This window comes from Moschus berezovskii, chromosome 4 (genome assembly GCF_049115385.1).
Source record: "Moschus berezovskii isolate FMDL1 chromosome 4, NW_MosBer_1.0, whole genome shotgun sequence".
Lineage (NCBI taxonomy): Eukaryota > Metazoa > Chordata > Mammalia > Artiodactyla > Moschidae > Moschus > Moschus berezovskii.
The window spans coordinates 103,420,170-103,439,873 of NC_142463.1; the positions used below are offsets into that span (position 1 = coordinate 103,420,170).

Below are 19,704 nucleotides of genomic sequence, written 5' to 3' on the forward strand. Positions count from 1 at the left end.
TTTGGCTTTTAACCGTAAAGGTTGGTGGTTCGAGCCCACCCAGGGACGGTGGGGCGGCATTTTAGAGACCACCAAAGAGACTCCCTTTTTCCCGGAGAACACCAGAAAGTGCAGCGGCGAGCCGGCATGCAGAGAAAGAGCACAGGAGTCAGGTGCAAAGGAGCAGCGGGGAGGGCGGGCCCCGGGGGACTGGAAGCGTCGATCATTCCTGACAGCCCAGATTGCTGACCGCCGGCGCCATGAAAAGAGCCCCCGGGGCGCGGGCCCGCAGCGCGGCAGGGGCGGCGTCCACACCGCTGGGCCGCGGGGTCTCCTGGCCTCGGACGCACCTCCCGGCCCGCCTCCTGCGGCTTCCGGGAGCTGGGGAGTCGGCTGGGGCGACCCCTGAGCTCGGGTGCGGAGCTAAGGGTCTGAGGACTCTGCGTTGGGTGCGGAACCCCGAATGCAGCCTGTGGGGGCCCCAGAGTCCTCAATTGAGGGGAGATGAGGAACCCTAAAGCAGGGCCCTCAGGAACCGGCGTCTCCGTGTCTGGGCGAGCTTGGGCCTTCCAGGTTCCTGTTTGAATGTTAAATTTTTGTGGCCTGGATGCTGGTGGCCACATTCGGAATTTCATGGATACAATGTTGAGCACTGGAAAGTGTCCCGTTTCCGTAGAGTAGTGGTTATTACGTTCGCCTCACACGCGAAAGGTTCCCGGCTGGAAACCGTGCGGAAACTGCTTTCTCTCCTCGACCTGCATCACCCCACCGCGGAGATTTGCATTCGCAAAGGGGAAAGGCACGGGATGAGGCAGCGGTTCAACTGTAGGCCGCTGAGGTGTTTCCTTTCCTGCTTTCTGAGGATTCATCTTACACTCATCTTTCTCCTGAAGAAGCTAAATAACCTTTTTCTCTACAGCAGACCCTGGTGGTCTAGTGGCTAGGGTTCGGCGCTTTCAAAGCCGCGGCCCGGTCCGACTCCCGGACAGGGAAAACTGTCTTTTCTTCCAGCGTCTCCACTCACACAAGTCACTCTCTTCCTGCCCAGATGGGAACTGTATTTTGCTTAAAGGTCCAGGGCAGAACATTTCTGCACAGAGTTTCTAAATGCCGCTGAGTCCGGGCTTCAGGGTCCTGGGCCTCAGGCTGGCTGTTGGAGCTGAGATGCCGTGAACAGCCTGGCCTGGCCAGCTCTGGCCTCCACTCCTGGCATGGTAAACCCAGAGTCTTACAGAGTTTCCATTCAAAGAGAATGTGAGGCTTCAGTTCCAAAAATTCATTAAAAACCAAAAGCTTTTGTAAGATACAAAAAGTTTGCATAATGGTATATTCTGTACCTACCTGGGCAGTTAACATCATATTCTTTCCTTATGTAAGTTATGACATCACTTGATAATAACATGCCCACATCTCAGGATCGTTCCTTTCCTTTGGCATCCCTCTCAAAGCTATCTTCTGTGGGACCTGTCTTCCAAGGACAGGAACAGCTTGGCCGTCCAGAAGACAGCCCTCTTGGCCCTTCAGGAACCTGGAATCTAGTCTCTTTTGGATGTACAGAGGGAATGCGTCGGACTTTTTGAGATTCCTCTGGACTGTAGCTCACCAGGCTCCTCTGTTCATGGGATTCTTCAGGCAAGACTACTGGAGTAGGTTGTCATTTCCTTCTCCAGGGGATGTTCCAAACACTGGTCTCCTGTATTGCAGGCAGATTCTTTACCATCTGAGCCACCAGGGAAGCCCAAAACAAACATGACCGCAATACATTGACCAGGAATCAAACCAGGTCTCCCGCATAATAGGCGAGAATTCTACCACTGAACCACCAATGCCCCTACTGAGAGGCTTTTTAAAAGAATAACCTAGATGGTGTTTTATTCAGCTCTTTCCAGGTGCAGGCCTGTCATGCCCTGTGCTTGTAGGATGGTTTAGGCTTTCATCCTCTGCCCTCCGCAGCACCGGCTGCCCTCTGGCCTCTTGCAGGTTGCTTTGGTGGGCTGTCAGTGGTGTTTTGATCAGTCTGATTGGTGAAACCACCTTGTCCAGGACTGTTGTGTGGGTGCTGTCAGGTGGGTCTAAGCCCCGGGAGAATAATGCTGAGTCTTGTGTTGTTCTGGCCTTGACCCAGTTCCAGTCTGAATTGAAGCACAGAGGCATCCTGCTTCACCCACATATCCCACTCTCCTTCTCTCCAAAGTGGGGTAGTGAACCACCTTTTCTATCTCAGTGAATAGAACCCATGTGGGTTGGTTTTTGTTCTTTTGTTTTTCCCTTGAACTTTCTGTTTGGCTGAAATGTAACTCAGGAACATAAAAAAACCTTTAGCTTTAGATAAATTAGCGCTCTCGCTACGTACAAGAAAAATTTTCAAATTGATAGGAAGGATGACTCTTGAATACTCTTAACACTCCAGATAATTCTAATAATTGATGTATAATTGCATAGAAAATGTTTGTCCTGTCATACTCTCAGAGATGCTCCTGGTATGCCTTACACAGCTTTAATAATTTTGGTCCAAAAACTACTTGATGTTGACTTTCAGATTTTCTAAAAGTGTGGAAAATATTGGTGCCATACTATTCTAGATTGTAGAAGTCTTGGATTTATTTTTTATTCAAAATCCTAATGAAAGTGAACTGCCTAAATTTCCTGTATTGCTTTGTTTCCCATAAGCAAACTCTTAATTCCAAAAAAATTTCCATTTATAAAATTAAAAATTATGTGCCACAGAAAGTTAAATATACCATATAATATTCTTCCACGAATATTAAGTCTTTTAATTATAGAAATCATAATTACTTATATTCCCCTTTCAACGTGGGGGTAAATGTTTTTAGGTATCATCTAATATGTGAATATGTGAGGTGGCAGCTAATCCCCGCAACCATTTACTCACAGGAACAACCGTGCGCTTACAAGAGGTGCAACACGAAGCCCCCTCGCGGGGCGGGATCCGTGGGCGCAGCCTCAGCCTTTTATTCCAGGGGACCCGACCAGGGGGCGGCGCTGGCTGGGTCGCTGCGCCCCTGCGCGGGGGGTGGAGGGCAGGCGAGGGGCCGGGCTCCGACGGCCAGGGATGCGCAGAGCCGCCGGGGTCCAGCGAGGACGCCCCGGGTCGGTCCCTCACCTGTCCGCCGTGTCCGTGTGAGCCACGCCGCTGGGGGGTCGCGGGAGCCGGAAGGCGGGTCCTATGAGGGGAGTAAAAAGTGCTCTTCTTCTAGCTGGGCGGAAAGGTCCCACCGAGATTTGAACTCGGATCGCTGGATTCAGAGTCCAGAGTGCTCACCATTACACCATGGAACCCCCTCGGGAGCCAGCCGCCTGGCCTCCGTCGCCAGAGACCGGTGGCGGCTTCTTTAGCCTCCACACGTCCCGCCCCGTAACCCCAGGGCAGCTCTTTAAGGCCCTGAGGAGACTCGAATCCGGCTGACTCCCCGGAGGTGCTCCTCCCTCCTGCTTTCTCTCTGCTCCTCTCCTTTGATCGGCTCAGCTCACTCTCACCTCCGAAAATGAGGTGAAATCCACTTTGGGTTTTGTGCCAGGGAGGACCCCCTTAGCTCCCCATCACCAGCCACATAGTCTGCCTAGGTTAACCAGAGTGTCGCATCCTGAGGTAAAATGTCTGCAAATAAGAGTGTCATTTTCCTTTTCTTTGCCTTCACCCTTTTCCCATAGCCCAGAGGGGGCTATCAGGGCAGGAGGCGGGATTTCCTGAGTCCCATAGTTTTCTCATAGCGCTGATTACACTCCTAAGCCGCCACCGCCTCTTACGTGTAACATAGAAAGTGCGGTCAGCGGTGGAGTGGGGATGGAGGCAGGAGAACTCTTCTTTCATTCTTTACATATTTCTGATTTGGAGAGGGGTAAGTTGTTCTCACAACAAGTGTATATTTGTTGATTTAAAATGTGAGTAAAAATAAATATTTAAAGAAAACACTCAGACAAACGAGCTACACTCATTTAAAGTGAACTCAATGTCGCTCAGTCGTGTTTAACTCTTTGCGTCCCTAGGGACTGTAGCCCGCCAGGCTCCACTGTCCAAAGATTCTCCAGGTAAGAAAACTGGAGTGGTGGCCATTCCCTTCTCCTGGGGAACTTCCAAAATCAGGGATTGAACCAGGGTGTCCTGCATTGTAGACTGATTCTTACCGTGTGAGCCCCGAGGGAAGCCCATTCTGGTGGAAACCGCCTGGTGGACACAGGAAACCGAAGAACAACCTGGGCCACAAAGGCCTTTGCCAGGATGGGCAAGCTCTCATTCATTGGGTGTAGGCGAGAAAACGGGAAGCGGCATCGTGGGAGCCAACCCGGTGTTCAGCTATCGTTGGATCTATTTTGGTTCAGGCCCGGAAGTTTCGAACAATGGATCCGGGTTTCTCCGGGGGCGGATAGGGGACAGGGAAATGGCACCGTTTCCCTGGGGGCCAGAGGGCTTAACCCGGGAATGAGTGTCTGCTCCATGCGGAGTCCGAAAGAAGCCCGCACCGCTGTCTCTGTGGCGCAATCGGTTACCGCGTTCGGCTGTTAACCGAAAGGTTGGTGGTTCGAGCCCACCCAGGGACGCTGGGGTGAGGCTTTTTTTTTGCCAGGAGGACACCGGACAAGTGCGGCGGCGGACGGGCTTGCAGAGAAAGGGCACAGGAGGCAGGGGCAGAGGAGCAGCGGGGAGCGCGGGCCCCGGGTGGACGGGAAGCGGCGCTCATTCCCGAGAGCGCAGAGCGCGGACCGCCGGCGCCGAGAAAAGGGCCCCCGAGGCGCGGGTCCGCGGCCCGGGAGCGGCGGCGTCCACACCGCCGGGCTGCGGGCTCTCCCGGGCCTCGGGCGCACCCACCATCCCCGCCTCCGGCGGCTTCCTGCGGGGGCTGGGGGGTCGGTGGCGGCGACCCCTGAACTGACGACTCCGCGTTGGGTGCGGGACCCCGAAGGCAGCCCGTGGGGGCCCGAGGGGCCTCACTTCAAGGGAGAGGAGGACCCCTAAAGCAGGGCCCTCGGGAGCCGCCGTCTCCGTGCCTGAGAGCGCCTGGGATCCAGATTCCTCGCTGAGTGTTAAGCGTCGGTGCTGCGGTTACTGGTGGCGGGACGGCGGCACTTCACGGAGACGGTGCTCAGGGAGCAGAGCGTGTCCCGTTTCCGTAGTGTAGTGGTTATCACGTTCGCCTCACACGCGAAAGGTCCCCGGTTCGAAACCGGGCGGAAACACGCTGCCTCCTCCTTTTTTCCTCCCTGAGATGTGCGTTCTCACTGGCAAAACCAACAGGCGCGAAAGGCACGGGGTGAGGCAGGGGACGCAGCTGTAGCAAGAGTTGCCGGCCCCCGGGAAGTCTATCTATTCCGCGCTCGGAGAGGCCCCGGAGCCAGGGCAGAGATCTGGAGGTGGACGCATCCGCTCATCACCCGCCACTCATCACCGAGCCTGACTCCCAAGAAAACCGAGGAGGGACCCAGTCCGCCCTGGGCCGCTGCGACAGTGCCTTTCCAGCTTTCTGATTTTCTGAAGGGTCCAGCTTTCTGACTTTCTGAAGGGTCATCTAACACTCACCTTTCACCGTTCCGTTCCGTCGCTCAGTCGTGTCCGACTCTATGCGACCCCGTGGACTGTAGCCTACCAGGCTTCTCCGTCCACGGGATTCTCCAGGCAAGAATACTGGAGTGGGTTACCGTTTCCTTCTCCAGGGGATCTTCCCGACCCAGGGATCGAACCCGGCTCTCCCGCATTGGGGGCAGACGCTTTAAACTCTGAGCCACCAGGGAAGCCCCGCCTTTCACCTGGAGAAGCTAAATAACTGCTTTGTCTACATCTCCCTGGTGGTCTGGTGGCTAGGATTCGGCGATTTCACCGCTGCGATCCGGGTTCGAGTCCTGGTCAGGGAAAGCTTCTTTCTTCCACCGTCTACACTCACACAAGTGTCTGCCTTCCTGCCCAGATCGGAACTGCATTTTGCTTAAAGGTCCAGCGCAGAACATTTCTGCACAGAGTTTCTAAATGCTGCTGAGACCGGGCCTCAGGCTCCTGGACCTCAGGTTGACTGTTGGAGCTGAGATGCCATCAGCAGCCTGGGCTGGCCAGCTCTGGCCTCCACTCTTTTCTCCTGGCATGGTCAACCCTGAGTCTTACTTGACAGAGTTTCTATTCAAAGAGAATGTGAGGCTTCAGTTCCCAAAATTCATGAAAATCCAAAAAGCTTTTGTAAGATACTACAAGTTTGCAAGCATACGAACATCGTATATTCTGTACCTAAGTGCCCAGTTAACATCACAGTCTTTTTTAAGTAAGAGTTATGACATCACTTGATAGTAACGTGCCGATATCTCGGGACTGTTCCTTTCCTTTGGCGTCCCTCTCAAAGCTAACTTCTGTGGGACCTGTCTTCCAAGGCCAGGGAACAGCTTTACCGTCCGGAAGGGGGCCCTCTTGGCCCTTGAGGAACCTGAAGCCCGTTCTCTCTAGGATGTAGAGAAGGGACGTGAGTGTTCGTCGCTCAGTCCTTTGGGGCTTTCTGCCACCCCTGGGACGGTAGCATTCCTCTGTCCGTGGCATTACTGCAGGCAAGAATACTGGAGTGGGTTGCCATTTCCTTCTCCAGGGGATCGTCCCAGCCCAGGTCTCCTGTATTGCAGGCCGATTGTTTACCGTCTGAGCCGCCAGCGAAGCCCAAAACAAACAAGACCATAATGCATTGGCCGGGAATCGAACCCGGGTCTCCCGCGTGGGAGGCGAGAATTCTACCACTGAACCACCAATGCCGCTACTCGGGACGTATCGCACGGATAGCCTACTGCTGATGCTAAGTTAATTCAGTCGTGTCCGACTCTGTGTGACCCCATAGACTGAAGCCCACCAGGCTCTCCCGTCCCCGGGATTCTCCAGGCAAGAACACTGGAGTGGGTTGCCATTTCCTTCTCCAATGTGTGAAAGTGAAAAGTGAAAGTGAAGTCGCTCAGCCTAGATGGAGTTTTATTCAACTCTTTCTCAAGTGCAGGCCGCTCATGCCCTGTGCTTGCAGGACGGTCTAGGCTTTCGCCCTCCGCCCTCCGCGGCACTGGCTGCCCTCTGGCCTCCTGCGGGTTGCTTTGGCGGGCAGTCAGGTGTGCTTTGCATCCGTCTGAGTGGGGGAACCGCCTGGTGCTCGTGCTCACTGGCTCAGTCTTGTCCAACTCTTTGCGACCCCTTGGACTCTAGCCCACCAGGCTCCTCTGTCCTTGGGATTTCCATGCTCCTTTGCTAGAAACCCATCGAGGCAGTACAGCTACCCCCTTGGCTCTGGCCTGGCTCCCTGTGCCCTGCAGGGAGCATCAAGTGTTCTGTCAGGACACAGAGCTGAAGACTCCTTGCCTGTGGTTGGAGGATGAGAGAACCAGATGGGAAATGCTGCAAAGGGAGGGGAACATTCTCAAAAGCTTCCCAGAACTGCTGTGTGGGTGCTGTCGGTTGGGTGGCTGCCCTATGACAATAATGCTTCCTCTTGTGTTCTGGCCCTGACCCTGTCCCAGGTCCAGTCTGAATTCAAACAGAGAGGCACCCTGCTTTCCCACACATAGTTCATTCTGCCTCTCTCTAAAGCGGAGTTCTGAACCACCTTTTTTCCATCTCGGTGAATAGCAGCCATGTGGGTTTTTCTTTTTTTCCCCTTTGTTTTGCTGAACTGTAACTCAGGAATATAAAAAAAGGTTTAGCTTTAGATAAATTAGTGTTCTCCATGCTACAAACAAGAATAAAATTCAAGTTGATAATAAGGATGACACTCAAATACTTTTACACTCCTGAGAATTCTAATAATTGATGTGTAATTACATAGAAAATATTTGTCTTTTCATGCTCCCAGAGATGACTCTTGGTATGCACCACACTGCTTTAAAATTTGGTCAAAAACTACCTCATGGTGACTTTCAGATTTACTGTTATTTATAAAATTTAAAATTAGGTATCCCAGGAAATTAAATATACCATATAATATCTTTTAAATCAGGATTAAGTCTTTTGAGTCTCGAAATCATAGTGACTTAATTATTCCCCTTTCAATTTGGGGTCAGTGTTTTTAGGTATCACATAATATGTGATTCTATTCAGCATTTATCAGCCATGATTCAGCTCAAATTGCAATTTTAAGATCTATCATTAACTTTAAGTTCTTTGACTCATATTAAATTGGTTGAATTAATGTATAATCATTGCCTGGATAATTTCTAATTAAGGTAGAAATAATGCTGCCCATATTTTTATAGATTATAGAGAGAGGGCCTATAGCTTAACAGCTTAAGAGAATGTGTGGGTACCTTTAGGAGATGTTCCTGAATGTAGCCATAATGTCACTTGAAGAAGAGTACAACACATGGACTCTCTAAGTTGAGTAAGGGCCTGTTGCTTACCTGAGGGACTCTTTTATTTAAAAAAAAAAAAAAAATTCCTGATTCTTAGTTACCTGCCTTCTAGATCTCAAGTCACCATTTTTCCATGTGCTATGTAATTCTTTTTTTACTCTCTGTTGGGCTCCTTAGGTGCTGGCAGGCAGATGAACCTGAGAACATGGCAGGTTGTTCTCCTGCTGTGATTTTTATTTGTATCTGTGTGTGTGTCAGATTCTTATTTTTGATGCCTCCTGGTGTGAATGCACCAAGGACTGGGACCTTGATTTTGCTCCTGATACAGCGGTTTTCCTGGAGAAGGGCCTGGTACCTGGTGAGCACCTCGTAAGTGCTTGCTGACTGAAGGGCTCCTAATGCACAGTTGCGGAAAACTGATGAGGAGGACAGAAAGTGGGTAAGAGCCACAGCAGCCTAGAGTATAAGGGACAGAGAGAGACCAAAGGGCACACACTCCAAGAGGGAGAGAGAGGGGCAGAGAGAAATGTCCTAGAACCCAGAGACTTCCTCGATGGAGTACGGAAAATCCAAAGAGCTCTTGAGTGGAAGGTGAACCTATAACTCTAAGGATCCAGGTTGGCACAAGATATATTCTCCATGCAGGATTCTGTAGCTTGCACCAATTTGTCTCAAATGAGATAATTTTTGCAGATGAAGCCACGTACTGTCGAGATATCAAATGGAGACAGTCTCGGGCTTGCAAATGCACCCGTATACTGGAGGGAGACCCGTCATTAGACTGTGTACATCCAACCAAAGCCAAAATGCAACTCATCAAGGGAAGGGAAGAGGATAAATGTCTGGGACCAGTGAGCTTTTCTTTTTTATCTCCTGTTATCCGTAAGCTGCTCTGCAAGAGGCTCTCCAGAGTCATTCTGGCTGGTCTTCTCTGGACTCCATGACTTGGTCACCACTGAAAACAGTTACAATTATTAGAATACTTTCCAACCAGCTTGGAAGTTTAGCTGCTGAATATGTGCAATCTCTGAGAAATCTACACATTGTCTTTTCAGGGTATCTTGGGCTAAGTTGAGTCAGTAGGGCACTAATTACTTTGTTAGAGTAACAGACATGTGTTAACAATTTCTTGTGATGGCAAGACCACAAAGAAAAAGACTCTTTCCTTGAGTCTGCAAAATCCATTGGATTATAAATTAGCACATCTATTTAGGGGAAACTAAGAACATAAAGAGATGCCTTCAGTTTCTAGCAAAGGTGCAGTGACAGAAATCAGATTAACCCTCCTTCCTACCTCACTCTCCCCCTTTGGCCCACTCTCAAAGGAACAAAAAGACAAAAAACATGAAATACTAGCTTCTAAGACACTGGAAATCAGGCAGCAAAGGATAGCAAGCCCTGAGAGGTGAGAAACAAACAAGATGAGTCTTGCCATGGGCCCAGCTTCCTGCTTTCAGTGAGTTCCCAGGCTGGGCACCGAGAGGAGGATTTCAGGTCAATCCATTGGACTCCAGAAGCTGAGTGTTGGTGGAGAGCAAGGCAGCTAGAGTTCACACAATGAAGATCCAGGGATTCTTATTTGCAAAGCAAAAGTAGAGAGCAAAGGTATGGATATCAATGTTGAAAGGGGAGTTGGGGCAATTGGGAAATTAGGATTTACCTATATACCCTATAGATGCTATGTATGACACCACCCTTATGGCAGAAAGTGAATAAGAACTAAAGAGCCTCTAGATGAAGGTGAAAGAGGAGAGTGAAAAAGTTGGCTTCAAGCTCAACATTCAGAAAACTAAGATCAGGGCATCCGATCCCATCACTTCATGGCAAATACATGGGGAAACAGTGGAAATAGTGGCTGACTTTATGTTTCTGGGCTCCAACATCACCGCAGCTGGTGACAGCAGCCATGAAATTAAAAGATGCTTACTCCTTGGAAGTAAAGTTATGACCAACCTAGACAGTATATTAAAAAGCAGAGAAATTACTTTGCCAACAAAGGTCCGGCTCGTCAAGGCTATGGTTTTTCCAGTGGTCATATATGGATGTGAGAATTGGACTATAAAGAAAGCTGAGTGCCAAAGAATTGATGCTTTTGAACTGTGGTGTTGGAGAAGACTCTTGAGAGTCCCTTGGACTGCAAGGAAATCCAACCAGTCCACCCTAAAGAAGATCAGTCCTGGCTGTTATTTGGAACGATTGATGTTGAAGCTGAAACTCTAATATTTTGGCCACCTGATGCAAAGAGCTGACTCATTTGAAAACATCCTGATGCTGGGAAAGATTGAGGGCAGGAGAAGGGAATGATAGATGATGAGATGGTTGGATGACATCACTGACTCAATGGACATTGGTTTGGGTGGACTCTGGCAGTTGGTGATGGACAGGGAGGCCTGGCTTGTTACGTTTCATGGGGTCGCAAAGAGTTGGACATGACTGAGCAACTGAACTGAGGTGAACTGATACAATGAACAACAAAAGAGAACCTATCGTATGGCATAGGGAATTACTGGATGCTCTGTGGTTACCTAAATAAGAAGGAAATCCAAAAAAGAGGGATATATGTATATGTATAGCCGATTCAATGTCCAACATTGTAATTAACACATGGTAAAACTGATGCTAAAGCTGAAACTCCAATACTTTGGCCACCTCATGCGACACTTTGACTCACTGGAAAAGGCTCTGATGCTGGGTGGGATTAGGGGTGGGAGGAGACGGGGACGACAGAGAATGAGATGGCTGGATGGCATCACCAACTCGATGGACATGAGTTTGAGTGAACTCCGGGAGTTGGTGATGGACAGGGAGGCCTGGCGTGCTGTGATTCATGGGGTGGCAAAGAGTCAGACACGACTGAGCGACTGAACTGAACTGAACTGAAAACAGCTATACTCAAATAAAAGTTAATAATAAAAAAAAGAAACATGAAGAAAGGTCCAGTGATGAGAGAGAGTGCGAGAGAGAATGCTGGGATGTGAAAAGGTCTCCCTCAAGTACTCAGCAGAGTAATGTTCGGGGTATCCTTATGAAGAAAGTGCCTGAGGCCATGGAAAGAAAGTTTTAAAAAGATCCTGGAATAATGCCAGGTGCTCACACAGGACAAGCAATTGTATGTAAGCGATCTCCCCAGACAGACTGGACTACTTATAACTCATGGACCATTGGGAAGAACATTCAAAAAACTCTTGTGATGGACAGGGAGGCCTGGCTGTTAAAATGCTGCACTCAATATGCCCATAAATTTGGAAAACTCAGCAGCGGCAACATGACTGGAAACGGTCAGTTTTCATTCCAGTCCCAAAGAAAGGCAATGCCAAAGAATGTTCAAACTATAGCACAATTGTGCTCATCTCACATGTTGGAAAAGTAATGGTCAAAAATCTCACTGTGAGGCTTTCACAGTATGTGAACTGAGAACATCCAGATGTGCAAGCTGGATTCAGAAAAGGCAGAGGAACCAGAGATCAAATTTCCAACATCCATTGGTTCATAGTCAAAGCAAGAGAGTTCCAGAAAAACATCTACTTCTGCTTTATTGACTATGCCAAAGACTTTGACTGTGTGGATCACAACAAACTGTGGGAAATTCTTCAAGAGATGGGACTACCAGACCACATTACCTGCCTCCTGAGAAATCTGTATGCAGGTCAAGAAGCAACAATTAGATCCGATATGAAACACCAGACTGGTTCCAAACTGGGAAAGGAGTATGTCAAGACTGTATGTTATTACCCTGCTTGTTTATCTTCTATGCAAAGTACATCATGTGAAATGCCAGCCTGGATGAAGCACAAGCTGGAATCAATATTTCTGCAAGAAATATCAATAACCTCAGATATGCAGATGACACCACCTTTATGGCAGAAAGCAAAGAGGAAGTAAAGAGCCTCTTGATGAAAGTGAAAGAGGAGAGTGAAACAGCTGGCTTAATATTCAACATTCAAAAAACTAAGAGCATGGCATCCGATCCCATCATTTCATGGCAAATAGATGGAGAAACAATGGAAACAGTGACAGACTTTATTTTCTTGGGCTCCAAAATCACTGTAGATGGTGACCACAGCCACGAAATTAAAAGACGCTGGCTCCTTGGAAGAAAAGCTATGACCCACCTAGACAGCATATTAAAAAGCAGAGATATTACTTTGCTGACACAGATCCATCTACTCAAAGCTATGGTTCTTCCAGTAGTCATGTATAGATGTGAGAGTTGGACTATAAAGGAAACTGAGTACCAAAGAATTGATGCTTTTAAACTGGTGTTGGAGAAGTCTCTTGAGAGTCCCTTGGACTGCAAGGAGACCCAACCAGTCCATTCTAAAGGAAATCAGTCCTGAATATTCATCGGAAGGACTGATGCTGAAGTTGAAGCTCCAATATTTTGGCCACTTGATGGGAAGAGCTGACTCAGTATAAAAGTCCCTGATGCTGGGAAAGATTGAAGGCAAGCACAGAAGAGGCTGGCTCATGATGAGATAGTTGGATGGCATCACTGACTCAATGCACATGAGTTTGTCCAAACTCCAGGTTTTGGTGATATACAGGAAAGCCTGGCGTGTTGCCAGCCTTGGGGTCGCTACTGAACTGAAGAAATTGGGGAACAGTTCCTTACTACTGGAAAGCTCCATAGGGCCTACAACCAGCCCATCTTTCTCTGCTCTGAGTCACCTTGGAACAAGCCACAGTCAGTGAATCCAAGGAGGGCACAGGACAAAGCTGGATTGCAGGATACTTTTACCTCCTGATATCCCCTCACCTTTTCATCTGGGCCCTACATCGTCTCTACCTGAGACACCTATTATCTCTCTGAAAGCCAAGAAGTTCATCCCTTGTGAAGACGCTTCGGTTTCCCTCACCCCAGCACACCTGCGGGGCAATCTGATTTGAGTCAGAGAACAAAAGGGAACGAATTCAACTCTACATCGCGGTTTCCAGCCAAAGACACAATGATGAAGAGGATCAGGCTCTGCCGATCAGGCTGATCGAGGAGGAAAAGCAGCTGGTCCTCGTGTTGCTCTCAGGGGAGGCCCCAAAATCAGGTCAAGATCAGGGAGTAGATGGACCCGCCCATCACCGGATGAGAGCCCAGTGGCCCCTGCTTCACAAGGAAACAAGTTCAGAAAGAGAGCAGGACCTCTCACCACCCCCGGATTCCAATCTTCCCACACGACCTGCGGAGCCTACCTTGTCCAGTTCTTGGATGAGGCTGAACCTCTGATCCCGGCGTTGGGCGGCCGTCGTTGCGCTTTGTCACATCTTCAGAAGCAGGGGATGGATCCGTCCCCTCAGCGCGCTCCACTCGCCGGCTCTGAAGCCCTGTGCCTACCATTTCTGCTGCAGGGAGCCATGTGTCTGTGGTCCCTCGGGGGTCCGCTGTGTGTCCACCCTGACGGGGAGAGGACCGCCGCACCCTCGCCCCGTCCAAGTGGGAGGTAAGCAAGCCGGACGCGACAGAAAACGATGGATCCGCTCCTCTGTCTGGACGTGGGAGGTGAAAACTAGTATCTGCAGGGGGGGAAAGCAAGGGGAAACCTCAAGTGACGCCCTTTTTCAAGTCCGCCCCTTTGGGGACTCAGGCTCCAGCACTGGTGAGGGTGCTGCAGAGCTGTCGCACCCTCAACAGCACGCGGAGTCCACGCGGAGCCTGCCGGAGCCCCGCGGCCTGGGAGCCGGTGCGCATGCGCCCCGCGCCTCTCTCGGGGTCTGGGCCCGCGAACCTCAGACGCGAAGGCAACACCGCATTAGGAAAGGAGGAAAGCCTCTGCTGGAGAAATGGCACGTGCATTCACAAAACTGAGAAGCTCTCCTTCTAAAGGAAACCAGAGACAGACACACAGACAACATTGCACTAAAACCTTTCAGCGAAAAGAAACTCTGCCTGCTGTGAGGTAAATGCGAAAACCCTCCAAGACAGCTGCTTTCTGAAAATAACGCCTTTGAGTTCAGTTCAGTTCACTTCAGTCGCTCAGTCGTGTCCGACTCTCCGCGATCCAATGAATCACAGCACGCCAGGCCTCCCTGTCCATCACCAGCTCCCGGAGTTCAGCCTAACTCACGTCCCTCGAGTCGGTGATGCCATCCAGCCATCTCATTCTCTGTCGTCCCCGTCTCCTCCCACCCCCAATCCTTCCCAGCATCAGACTATTTTCCAGTGAGTCAACTCGTCGCATGAGGCGGCCAAAGTATTGGAGTTTCAGCATCAGTCCTTCCAATGAACACCCAAGACTGATCTCCTTCAGAATGGACTAGTTGGATCTCCTTGCAGTCCAAGGGACTCTCAAGAGTCTTTACCTCTTGTTAAATCCGCGCTCCACGACCTGTTGAACTGCAAAATTATAAAAGGAAAACAAGAGGCGCTTCAGACATTGTAAAATGTCAAACAAAGCCGTCCTTCAAGAAGAACCTCAAGTTTGGAATGAAGATGGTCAGAGCTGCGTGGACCGCGCCTGGCTCCTCCGCGGCTTTATGCGGGGCCTGGTCGGCAAACGAATTCAGCAAATGACCTGAGCCTCAGCCTTCGCGGCCCTTCCTGCTAAACGTGAAAGTGTGATGCAAGTCTGGACTGAAACTAGAGGACTAGCATCAGCCACGCAGGCAGGAATCTGAGGAATCCCCGGTGCCAGGCGGCGCCGGAGAAGCGCTGCTGTGAAAGGCCTGCGAGAGAGGAGCGCACGGGTCAGGCGGGTCCTCTGTTTCCCGAGGGGGATGTGAAGCATCGAGCCCGGCACCCGCTGGCGCCGTGGAAAGGGACTCCAAGGCGTGGATCTGCCGCCCGCCGGAAGGGCTGCGTCCACCTTGACGGCTGTGGGGCCACCTGGGGCTCAGCCGCACCTTACTCCCCCCGCCCCTGAGGCTTCTGAGAACTGGGGAGTCAGCGGGGCGACCTCTGCACTTGGCTGCAAAATGGCACACAGGGACCTCGCTCCGGGAGAGGCGAGGAACCCTAAATCAGGGTCTTCCAAGTCCGGCAGATCCTTACATGTCGGATTGCCGGTGTTTCCAGAGTCCTCTTCCTTTGGAACTTTGAAGGGCAGGTGTGTTCAAACATGCACTTCTTGAATATGTCACCAGACAGGCCTAGCCGTGTGGTTTCCGTAGTGTAGTGGTAATCACGTTCGCCTAACACGCGAAAGGTCCCCGGTTCGAAACCGGGCGGAAACAACTTCACTTTTCCCCCCAGGCTTTTAGATTCATATTTTAAACACAAAATAGAGTTCTGCCTCGTGGAGTGAGGCTTGGAGCTTCAGCTTCACCATCAGTCCTCCCAAAGAATATTCAGGGTTGATTTCCTTGAGGACTGACTGGTTTCATCTCTCCTTGACCTGCATACAGGTTTCTCAGCAGGCAGGTAGGGTGGTCTGCTATTCCCATCTCTTGAAGAATTTTCCGTATTTTGTTGTGATCCACACAGTCAAAGGCTTTAGCGGAGACAATGAAACAGAAATAGATGTCTTTCTGGATTTCTCTTGCTTTTTCTATGATACAGTGGAGGCAAAACTGAGGGAAAAGGTAGAACCAAATTAATTGGAGACGTATATGGAAAAGGTTAAATAGAGAGTACTACAAACAGTGGAGGAAATTTCGCTGGTAAAAGGAGTTTACAGGGTGATGATGCGGAGCCTACTCTTTCATGCATACTAGGATTCCCAGTCAACCCGCTTTCCTCCGGAGATCCTCTCTGAGGATCACAGACTACCTGGACGTACGTCCTTGCGTGTGTGTGTGTGTGTGTGTGTGTGTGTACAAGGCACAGAGGAGTAGGATAGTAGTGGAGCATGGGAGAGGATGCATAGACTAGAAACAGTTATACATGATTTACATTCTGAAAGAGTGGGACACGTCCCTGGGTGGGCTCAAACCACGAGCTTTTCGGTTAACAGCCGAACGCGCTAACCGATCGCGCCACAAAGTCGGGAGGAGACTTACTCCTCACTCCCACAGAAAGCAAGCTTACTAGGGAGCTAGGCGGAGCCACCTGTGTTTGCAGAGTGACGTTCCCACTTCCGAGCCTCGGACAACCTGAGAGATGGCGTCCACTCAGCCTGTTCGTTCCTGTCGGGAAGCCGGGTGGTTCCGAGGGCAGAAGGTCTCCCGAGCGTCCTCGCCGCCGCAGATAGCAGAGCCCAAGCGAAGCCCCGAGCTTGAGCCGAGGGGCCCCAGAAGGCAGCTGATGGCGCCTGGTTTGCTCCGCCTTCGTGCGACCATTTGCGCTTCTGGGCATCGGTTTCGTAGATGGGCTGCGTGTGGCTGCAGCTGGAAAGAGACCAGTTTGTTGTGATCCACACAATGTAAGGTTTCAGCTGTCATTTGAGGACAGGAAAGGAAAGGTGTGAAGCGGGCGAATAGATCCGAGGAAGGGCAAGGGAAGGGGAGAACAGAGAATGAGCCAGAAAGAAGAAAGGAACTGCAAGAGAGAGGAGCGGGCTGGTGTCGCTGCGTTGGGGAGATCACAGCGCCTGACTCTGGTGCAGCTCCCACGCTTTACTGAGGTGTCCAGGAATCTGGTTCACCCGAAATCGCAAAGCTGCTGGCCTTGCATTTGTTCTGGCAGTTTCCTTTGCAGGTTCCATGAGGAGGGGCAAGGTGGGCGGGCTGGGTTTGCAGGTGAATGCAAGACCTCTGGGCTATCTTGGAGATGACTAGGGGGCAAGGAAACACACAAATTCACTTTCCCCTTTGCGGGCTGGTCTTCAGGGTCTGGGTGGGAAACCGGAAAATCTGAGTGCCAATATCACTATTTATTTAGAGATAAGGAGATCAATAGCCAAGCAGTGAGTGAAAGTGGTTATATTGGTCGGGGAGTGGGAATGGGAACCTGATAAGGGGTCAGTGGACGACTCTTTGGGACATGTGTAACTTGATACAGTGTGTGTGGTGTACATACACAGATATATGCACAGTAAGGTCCATTGCTTGTATTTTAACAACATTTTTATGTAGTCATAAATATACATATGTATGTATCTGTTACGTAAAATTCTGGGTCTTGTGTCATGTATAGGAAAGTTTTCCTCTGTAAAACCTTAATTTTTTTTTAATGGGGGGATTTTTGAAGCAAGGAATTGGACTACTGTTCCCCTTTTGATGAGCTGATCAGATGAACTAGTAAATTGGCAGGTCCCACTAGCCCAGGAGGTTACTGCTGGTCAGACAGGACTCCTTCACCCTCTCTTGAAAGTTCCACTACCACTGAAAGATATCAGTAACTTAAAAGAGAACCACACCCAGACGTATGCAGTGTTGTGCCAAAATGCAAGAGCTTACACTCAATGGTGACATGCAAAGTGCCACGTGCTAAGGCACTGTCTACAAGTTTTACATGGGTGTGCTCACTTTCTATCATATCATCATCCTCATTTCACATATGAGAAATCTGAGCCTTGGAAGGTTAAATACTTGTCTAGTCACTCAATCAGTGAGTGGGATCTGAAAGCAGCAATTTGAACTGGAGCCTGCCTGGCTCCACAGGATATGGTGCTAGTCAAAGAGGAATACATAGGGTAAAAATATTTGACAAGAGATTTAAGCCTGCATGTTTCTTTGACAGAACACCCAGCAGGAGTCAGGCAACACGAATAAAACTGCAGTATCCTCATGACCCACTTGCCTCCCAAACACCTTTCTTATTCCAACAGCTGCTCCCCTTGAATCTCCAACTTAAACACACCTTCTGCAAGAACTAGGTTTCTCCTCCCTTTGATCCTTTCCTCTCACCTTTCCAATACCTCTTCCATAGCTCTTCTGTTCTTTCACTTCCGGGTCATTCATTTTTTAAATTAAAAATGTTAAATATATCTAAAGAAGAAAATAAGCAGTCATCCATAGTCCCACCTCCTAGAATGGACTGCTGGTAACATCTTTGCACATTTTCCTTCAAATCTATTTTTACATTATTCTAAGTTGTAGCAAAAGTGTGTGGGTTCATGCTAAGTCATTTCAGTCCTGCCCGACTCTCTGGGACCCATGCACTGTAGCCCGCCAGGCTCCTCTGACCATTAGAGGATTCCAGGTAAGAATATGGAGTGGGTGGCCATACCCTCCTCCAGGGAATCTTCCTGAACCAGGGATAGACCCCACATCTCTTGCGTCCCTTGCATTAGCAGGTGGGTTTTTACCATTAGTATCACTTGGGAAGTCCCTACACTCTATATGTTATTTAAAAAAATTGAAATGATGCAGAAAGTACAAATATGTACTATTTGGAAGCATCTTAAATTCAAAAGGAACTTCTGTTAATGTAGGTAAATTATAATGGAGTCATTTAGGTATATCAACCGAGAGAAGAATATGTATATGTATATATGCTTCTTTATGATTGAGCTCTTATAGAATTTATTCCAACTTTAAAGTATTTCAATTTACTAATGTATAAATTTAATGAAAAAACACAAAAATAAAGAAACTGTTGAACTTCAATCAAGTTGTTTACCTTAAGAGACATACATTTCTAAAAGAACCCTCTAATGGGAATAATCATAATGAGTGTAATTGAATTAAGTTATAAAAGTTTGGAATGATTCTTCTCGTTATTATAAAAAAGTCAAATTTCTTAAGAAATCTATCCATTTCAAGTTTGATGACTTTCAACAAGTGGATGTACCCATGGAACCACTACCCTGTTCAAGACCATCTCCAGTATTCCAAAATATCCTCTTGTGCCCCTTTGCAGTCAATCCCCCTACCATTCGCTGTCCCAGGTTCTCAATGATCTAGTTCTTTTCACTAGGGATTAGTTGGCCTCACTGAGTAATTCCCATAGGTGGCTCCGCAGAGTATGTACTCTTTTTATCACTCAGGGTGATGTTTTAATCCCTATTGTTGCCGTGTATCAGGAATTTGTTTCATTTTATTGAAGAGTAGTATTCCTTTGAGTGAATATGTCACAATTATATCTATTCACTTCGTGATGGACATTTGAATGGTTTCAATTTGGGGACTATTATGAACAAAGCTACTATAAGCAAGAACCTCTTGTGGGCATAAGCTTTATAAATTCCATTTAAAATGTTCTATTCTCTAACAAACATTTATTTTGTGAATAGATGTTACGTTCATCAAGACAAAATTTATTGACATACTTAAAAATGTATCCAAATGTTACAAAAGACTGAAGTACCAGCTTATCTTTGATTGTTTCCTACCAGAACATACTTAATATCGGCCACCTTCTGTGCCAGCAGTGTTATTTGATTATCTCATTTAATCTACACAACAGCTTTATGAAATACTTATTATTTCTTTCATATGACACTTGCAAAATTGACCTAGCAAATTGGAGATGACCCAAGGTCAAAAGGAAGGTAAGTGGTGGCACCAGGACTAAAAGGAGGCCCCCTGAGTGTTGCGCTCATTACACCTGGGTTAAATGTTCTCTGTCATTCCTGGTTCCTGGCTTCCTGTCTACCTTTC

The 19,704-nt window shown here is 48.8% G+C and overlaps 5 non-coding genes across 5 annotated transcripts; 3 read left to right on the forward strand and 2 right to left on the reverse strand.

Annotated features, from left to right (window-relative positions):
- Positions 1 to 3,207: 3,207 nt before the first annotated feature.
- On the reverse strand, positions 3,208 to 3,279 carry TRNAQ-CUG (transfer RNA glutamine (anticodon CUG)). Its single transcript has one exon. It is a non-coding gene; the product is annotated as a tRNA-Gln (tRNA).
- A 1,186-nt stretch (positions 3,280 to 4,465) lies between these two features.
- Positions 4,466 to 4,539, forward strand: TRNAN-GUU (transfer RNA asparagine (anticodon GUU)). The gene has a single exon. It is a non-coding gene; the product is annotated as a tRNA-Asn (tRNA).
- A 563-nt stretch (positions 4,540 to 5,102) lies between these two features.
- TRNAV-CAC (transfer RNA valine (anticodon CAC)) lies at positions 5,103 to 5,175 on the forward strand. Its single transcript has one exon. It is a non-coding gene; the product is annotated as a tRNA-Val (tRNA).
- A 1,474-nt stretch (positions 5,176 to 6,649) lies between these two features.
- Positions 6,650 to 6,720, reverse strand: TRNAG-CCC (transfer RNA glycine (anticodon CCC)). Its single transcript has one exon. It is a non-coding gene; the product is annotated as a tRNA-Gly (tRNA).
- An 8,663-nt stretch (positions 6,721 to 15,383) lies between these two features.
- Positions 15,384 to 15,456, forward strand: TRNAV-AAC (transfer RNA valine (anticodon AAC)). Its single transcript has one exon. It is a non-coding gene; the product is annotated as a tRNA-Val (tRNA).
- The last annotated feature ends 4,248 nt before the right edge of the window (positions 15,457 to 19,704 follow it).